General features: G+C 47.9%; 1 pseudogene; it reads right to left on the bottom strand.

Moving 5' to 3' along the window:
• Window positions 1–2,773: 2,773 nt before the first annotated feature.
• LOC126215588 (5S ribosomal RNA) lies at window positions 2,774–2,891 on the bottom strand (annotated as a pseudogene).
• Window positions 2,892–5,757: the final 2,866 nt, after the last annotated feature.

The following is a 5,757-nucleotide window of genomic DNA, read 5'->3' as shown; positions in this document are numbered from 1 at the left end:
TTCAGACGTAATGAGGAACAAGAAGCCGTTTAAGTCGAGCAGCAGAAAACGCAGTGCGTGTGCCCGCACTTGGGGCAGAAAGCCCCACGAGGCGTTTACGCGTCTGTACGCAACGGCAGCCTGTTGATGCCAAGCATCAAGATCTTCGTACAACGCCTAGCCGCTTGAGAGAATCATGGTACAACAGCCGTTTGCTTATCATATTTTGCAGTTTAATGGACAGTTGTGAAAGGGAGAATCATCGCCTAAGCTATAAGAGAAAGCAGTTTCTGATGTGTTATGGTTCAAATGGCTCTGAGCACTATGGGACTTTTCTGAGGTCATCAGTCCTCTAGAACTTAGAACTACTTAAACCTAACTAACCTAAGGACATCACACACATCCATGCCCGAGGCAGGATTCGAACCTGCGACCGTAGCAGTCGCGCGGTCCCAGACTGAAGCGCCTAGAACCGCTCGGCCACAACGGCCGGCTCTGATGTGTTATGATGGGCTTTATAACCCTTTGTGGCTAGAATGTTTCATGCTCAGCATAATTTTTCTAAATCACGTTCTATTTATTTTGTGCATCGTGAAGTTCATGTTGTTGTGTACACGCTATACAGTAACGCCTAAATTTTTCTAATATTCGGCTTGCTCGAATATGATCTGCGCCTGCTTATAACAACCATAAATTGTTATTTTCACTGGATGTTAAAATGTAAATTCCGTGTGGTTAGGGCCTCCCGTCGGGTACACCGTTCGCCTGGTGCAAGTCTTTAGAGGTGACGCCACTTCGGCGACTTGCGTGTCGATGGGGGATGAAGTGATGATGATTAGTACAACACAACACCCAGTCCCAGAGCGGAGAAAGTCTCCGACCTAGCCGGGAATCGAACCCGGGCCGTTAGGTTTGACATTCCGTCGCACCGACCACTCAGCTACCAGGGCGGACACTGGATTTTGAAAACTGTGTTCAGTAATAGAGAGTGCCGCGACTGTGTTTATTAGACTGTGGGCTTGCAGCCTCACATGGAGCAGCTGTGAACAAGAGAGGGGGGTAGAGGGGTGGGAGGGGGGAGAACGCTGGCGGAACGACTGGAGTAATTAGTGTCGCTTCCCGTGTCACAGCTACGACCGACCTTGGCTGGAGAAATAACCGCTTTCCGCAAGCTGCGCTGCGCGGTGTAGCCGTGCGGCATTAGGCGCCTCTCGGTTCGCTGGGCTGCCCCCTGCCTGACGTTCGAGTCGGTATGGGTATGTGTGTTGCCCTTAGCGTAAATAGTTTAAGTTAGATTAAGTAGTGCGTAAGCCTATGGACCAATGACCTCAGCAGTTTGGTCCCATAGGAACATACCACAAATTTCAAAATTTTCCCGCAATCCGTAGAGAGAGGAAAATAGGTATTTGGCTCGTGAGAAACCACCAAACACTACTCTACATAACGCAGTAGATGGTGGTTATGAATGCTGTCTGTCTAAACAGTGTTGCTCCTACAAAGGAAACATCAAGGATTAATAGTACAGCTTTGGAATAGGAAATACACATAGGGTTCCGCATGTCGGTCGCTAAAAACGGAACCCTTACCGGATGACTTTTCGGTCTGTCTGTCTGTCCGACTGTTAAAAACCCCTTGTCTAAGAAACAGGTAGCTGTATTGAAGTTGAAACCTCTCCACATACTAATCTCTACTGCTTCTACATCAATACAATCAAAGGATAAGGTCATTTATGCCACATATTTTGGTATTTTGCCAGTATCAATATCGATATTGTTGTTGTTGTTGTGGTCTTCAGTCCCAAGGCTGGTTTGATGCAGCCCTCCATGCTACTCTGTCCTGTTCAAGCTTCTTTATCTGCAACTAACTACTGTAACCTTCTTTTCATGTTACGTTCTCCCTCTATGGTTTTTACCCTCCACGCTGCCCTCCAGTACTAAATTGATGATCCATTGATGCCTCAGAACATACCCTACCAACCGATCCCTTCTTCTAGTCAAGTTGTACAGCAAATTCATCTTCTCCCGAACTGTATTCATTACCTCCTCATTAGTTATGTGATCTGCCCATCTAATCTTCAGCATTCTTCTGTAGCACCACGTTTCGAGAGCTTCTGTTCTCTTCTTGTCCAAACTATTTATCCTCCATGTTTCAATTCTATATATAGCTACAGTCCGTACAAATACTTTCAGAAACGACTTCCAGACAGCGGTTCTAGGCGCTTCTGCCCGGAACAGCGCTGCTGCTACGGTCGCAGGTTCGAATCGTGCCTTGGGCATTGATGTGTCTGATGTCCTTAGTTAGGTTTAAGTAGTAAGTTCTAGATGTTAAGTCCCATAGTGCTCAGAGCCATTTGACTTTTATCCCACAAATAATTGAGGCCACTGTTTAAAAGTGGTACTTCGACATGCAGACTCCGTCCGAAAAGGCCTTGGAAGGCCCAACGGTACCTACTGGCCGCCGTGACAACCTCTCACAGCCCAGAGGATGCGGGTAGGTCACGTGGTCAGCACGCGGCTCCCCCAGCAGCGCGGTTTAAGGCGCCTTGTCACGGTCCGTGACCACCCCCTACCCACCCCCCTCAGGCATGGGTGTGTGTGTTGTCCGGTTGTCAATAGCGTAAGTTAGTTTAAGTAGTGTCTAGGCTTATGGACCGATGACCTCAGCAGTTTGGTCCCGTAAGACCTTACCACAAAGTACCGCTCTCCCGACCATTGTCAATTTTCGTGACCGGAGCCGCTACTTCTCAATCAATTAGCTCGTCAGTTTGCCTTACAAGGGCTGAGTGCACCCCGCTTGCGAACAGCGCTCGACAGACCGGACGGTCACCCATCCAAGTTCCAGCCGAGCCCGACAGTGCTTAACTTCGGTGATCTGACGGGAACCGGTGTTACCACTGCGGCAAGGCCGTTGGCCTTTGACATGAAGATGGTTCAATTGGCTCTGAGCGCTATGGGACTTAACATCTGAGGTCAGCAGTCCCCTACAACTTAGAACTACTTACACCTAACTAACCTAAGGACATCACACACATCCATGCCCGAGGCACGATTCGAACCTGCGACCGTAGCGGTCGCGCGGTTACAGACAGAAGCATCTAGAACCGCTCAGCCACACCGGCCGGCTGACATGAAGAGTTTGGTAGAAAACCTACTGGAGGAAGCCATCGCACGCCGCACCAAACCAGTCAGAAAAAAAATCTGTTCTGTCACTTGACTGCAGAGTTAATGAGTCACTGTGTAAATTGGCAAGTTTTTTGCACCTTAAAATGTTTTCGACTTGCACAAGGACGTGTCTTTATATGTACTAGTATTTCCTATGGTCGAAATCCGACCATCTGAGTCAGTGGACCCGATCTGTGATACAAAATTTTATCTGTCTTAAATTGATATAGACCATGTGAAACGGTGTCTGCGAACTGACTCTCAGAAAATGCTGCATTGCAGTTGGGGGTATCCTTGAAATAATTCTTTGATTTCTCTTTAATAATTTGATCATTTGAAGTGAGCCTTTGATACACTGAACTGAAAAATAAATTTTGTGGTAATGACAGAAAACTAGCTTATGACAACGCAATGTGAATGTCGTGTAGCGTAAAGTGTCCTCAAATGCTAAATTGTTTGTATTACAAAATCTGGACTGTGAATTCTTCAAACCGCAATTATAACTCTGAAATGTCTTTGGAATTACGTTTAGTGCACATTTAAATGTATCTTTAGAAAACAATAGGACTGTAATTATCAGTATCCACATTATTAATATTACTTTGTGCACGCAAAATTTTTGTATCTCTTTCTCTACGTCTTTAGTCCGACCTGTTAATGTTCTTCTTCGTGGCATAGCCTAAAACAAATATAATTTCCGTATAACAATGGAAGAATGAAGGAAATGAAAATTAGGAACTTTTCAAATTTTTTAGTGACAGCAGCAAACAAATACGAAGTCAGTTCTGTTTAGTCTTAGACGAAAGTAAGGGGAAAAAGGGTGCTAATAAAGAACATATTGTATCCACGGACCCAACCAACCAACCAACTCGCGCCCTCACCGAGACATCGCTGGCCGCAGTTCCTGCCGCGGCCGTCGGCGTCTCAGGGCGTTACCGCCGACGGAAGAGGTCGCGCCATGGCTGAGCTCGGGTCCGCAGCGCCCTCTGCCTTTTGCATATAAGGAGGAGCGCTGGCCCCGAGACGGAACCACTCGCTCCTTTCGCCTCCATGATTTCTACCTCACCATTTATGGTCGTCCCATCCAGCTCACCCCCACCCTGAGATACCTTGGCCTCACCCTCGACCGCCACCTCACCAGGTCCCCTCATCTCCAGACCGTCCAGCACAAAGCCCATTCCCGCCTCCACCTTCTGAAACTCCTCTGGCCAACATGGGGATTGCATCCTTCTACCATCCTCCACACCTACAAATCCCTCATCCGTCCTATCCTCTGTTATGCCAGCGTTGCCTGGATCTCCGCCCCCACCCGCTTTTACAAGGCCCTCCAAATCCTTGAACGCCATGCGCTCCGCCTTGCCTTCCGTATCCGCCTTCCTTCCCCCACACGGCTCCTGTATGAACTGATCCCCTTCCCCCACCTCCTCCTATTCCTCCAACATCTCCGCATCCTTTACATTGTCTGCTGGCTCGATCCCCCCCACCCTCTGGTTTCCTCCTTCCTCTCCACCCCCCGCCCATTGCCGCGCCTCTATCGCTGTATCCCTCCCTCTCTCCACCTCCACACCCTCCATCTCCTTCATCAGGGCAATTTTCAACACCTCCCCCTCCCGGATGACGAACTTCGCCGTGACATCTACCCTTCCTTCCAACTATAACCTGGCCTTGTTCCCCCCCCCCCCCCTTAACCAGGGCCCCCTTTTTTCTCTTCCCTCCTTCTCCCAGAGCGGATTTTCCTCCTTCCCCCCCTCCCCTGAGATCCTGCACCCCATCCTGGCCTCTTTCCTTCCCACATCCCTCCCTACCTTGCCCTCTTCAGCGCGCCCCCCTCTCATCTCCCCCATCTCTTCCCCTCCCTCCCTTCTTCCGGTCTCCCTCATCTCCTTGCGCCTGGCAGGTCCTCTATTTTGATCATCGTCAGTGTGCCACGTCAGTGTTGTGTTTAGCGCTGTTTCTCCTGTGCATCAAGGAAGTGATTTTAATTGTGTACTGCCTTGAGGTTCGCCGTCAGTGTTTGTTATGTGCTACGCCATCTGTCGATACTTTTTATGCTCCAGTCATGCTGTGCCTTGTGTTCTTTTAATTGTCGCAGTGTGTGGCTTTTTGTGTGCACTACTTTTAAACAGTTTTTTTTATCTCCATTTTACAGTCACCCCTTTTTTAGTCTATTGCCTTCCATGACGTTCCCTCTTTTTTATATCTATGTTCACCATATTCTCTCCTTTGTTATTTTTAAATGTCTTCTATTTGTTTGTTCTATGTCTTTCGGCTGAAGAGCAACGCATATGCTGCTGCCAGCCCGCCCCGATGGGGAATTGAAACACAATAAAGAAAAAAAAAAATACCGAGACGGACAGTCTACTGTCGATTGTCTATTTCTAGCCTTTCGTGGAGTTTATAGCGGAGCCATTGCCATGTAGTACTTGCTATTGTATTCGACTAGGCTCAGTACACGGATTACTCTTGGATATTACTTGGGCTTATATTGCTGGTGCACGTTTTGTCAGAAATAAAGATAAGTTATCTCTTCATTCTAGCTGGCGCAATTCTTGTCATTAATTATTTTTCGGCCAACAGACATAGCTACATCCTGGTCACTACCCACTCTTTATACAAT

The sequence above is a fragment of the Schistocerca nitens genome, chromosome 12, assembly GCF_023898315.1.
Source record: "Schistocerca nitens isolate TAMUIC-IGC-003100 chromosome 12, iqSchNite1.1, whole genome shotgun sequence".
In the NCBI taxonomy this organism is placed as follows: Eukaryota; Metazoa; Arthropoda; class Insecta; order Orthoptera; family Acrididae; genus Schistocerca; species Schistocerca nitens.
Note: the sequence above shows the minus strand (reverse complement) of the source record. Positions and strands in the feature narration are given on the sequence as shown.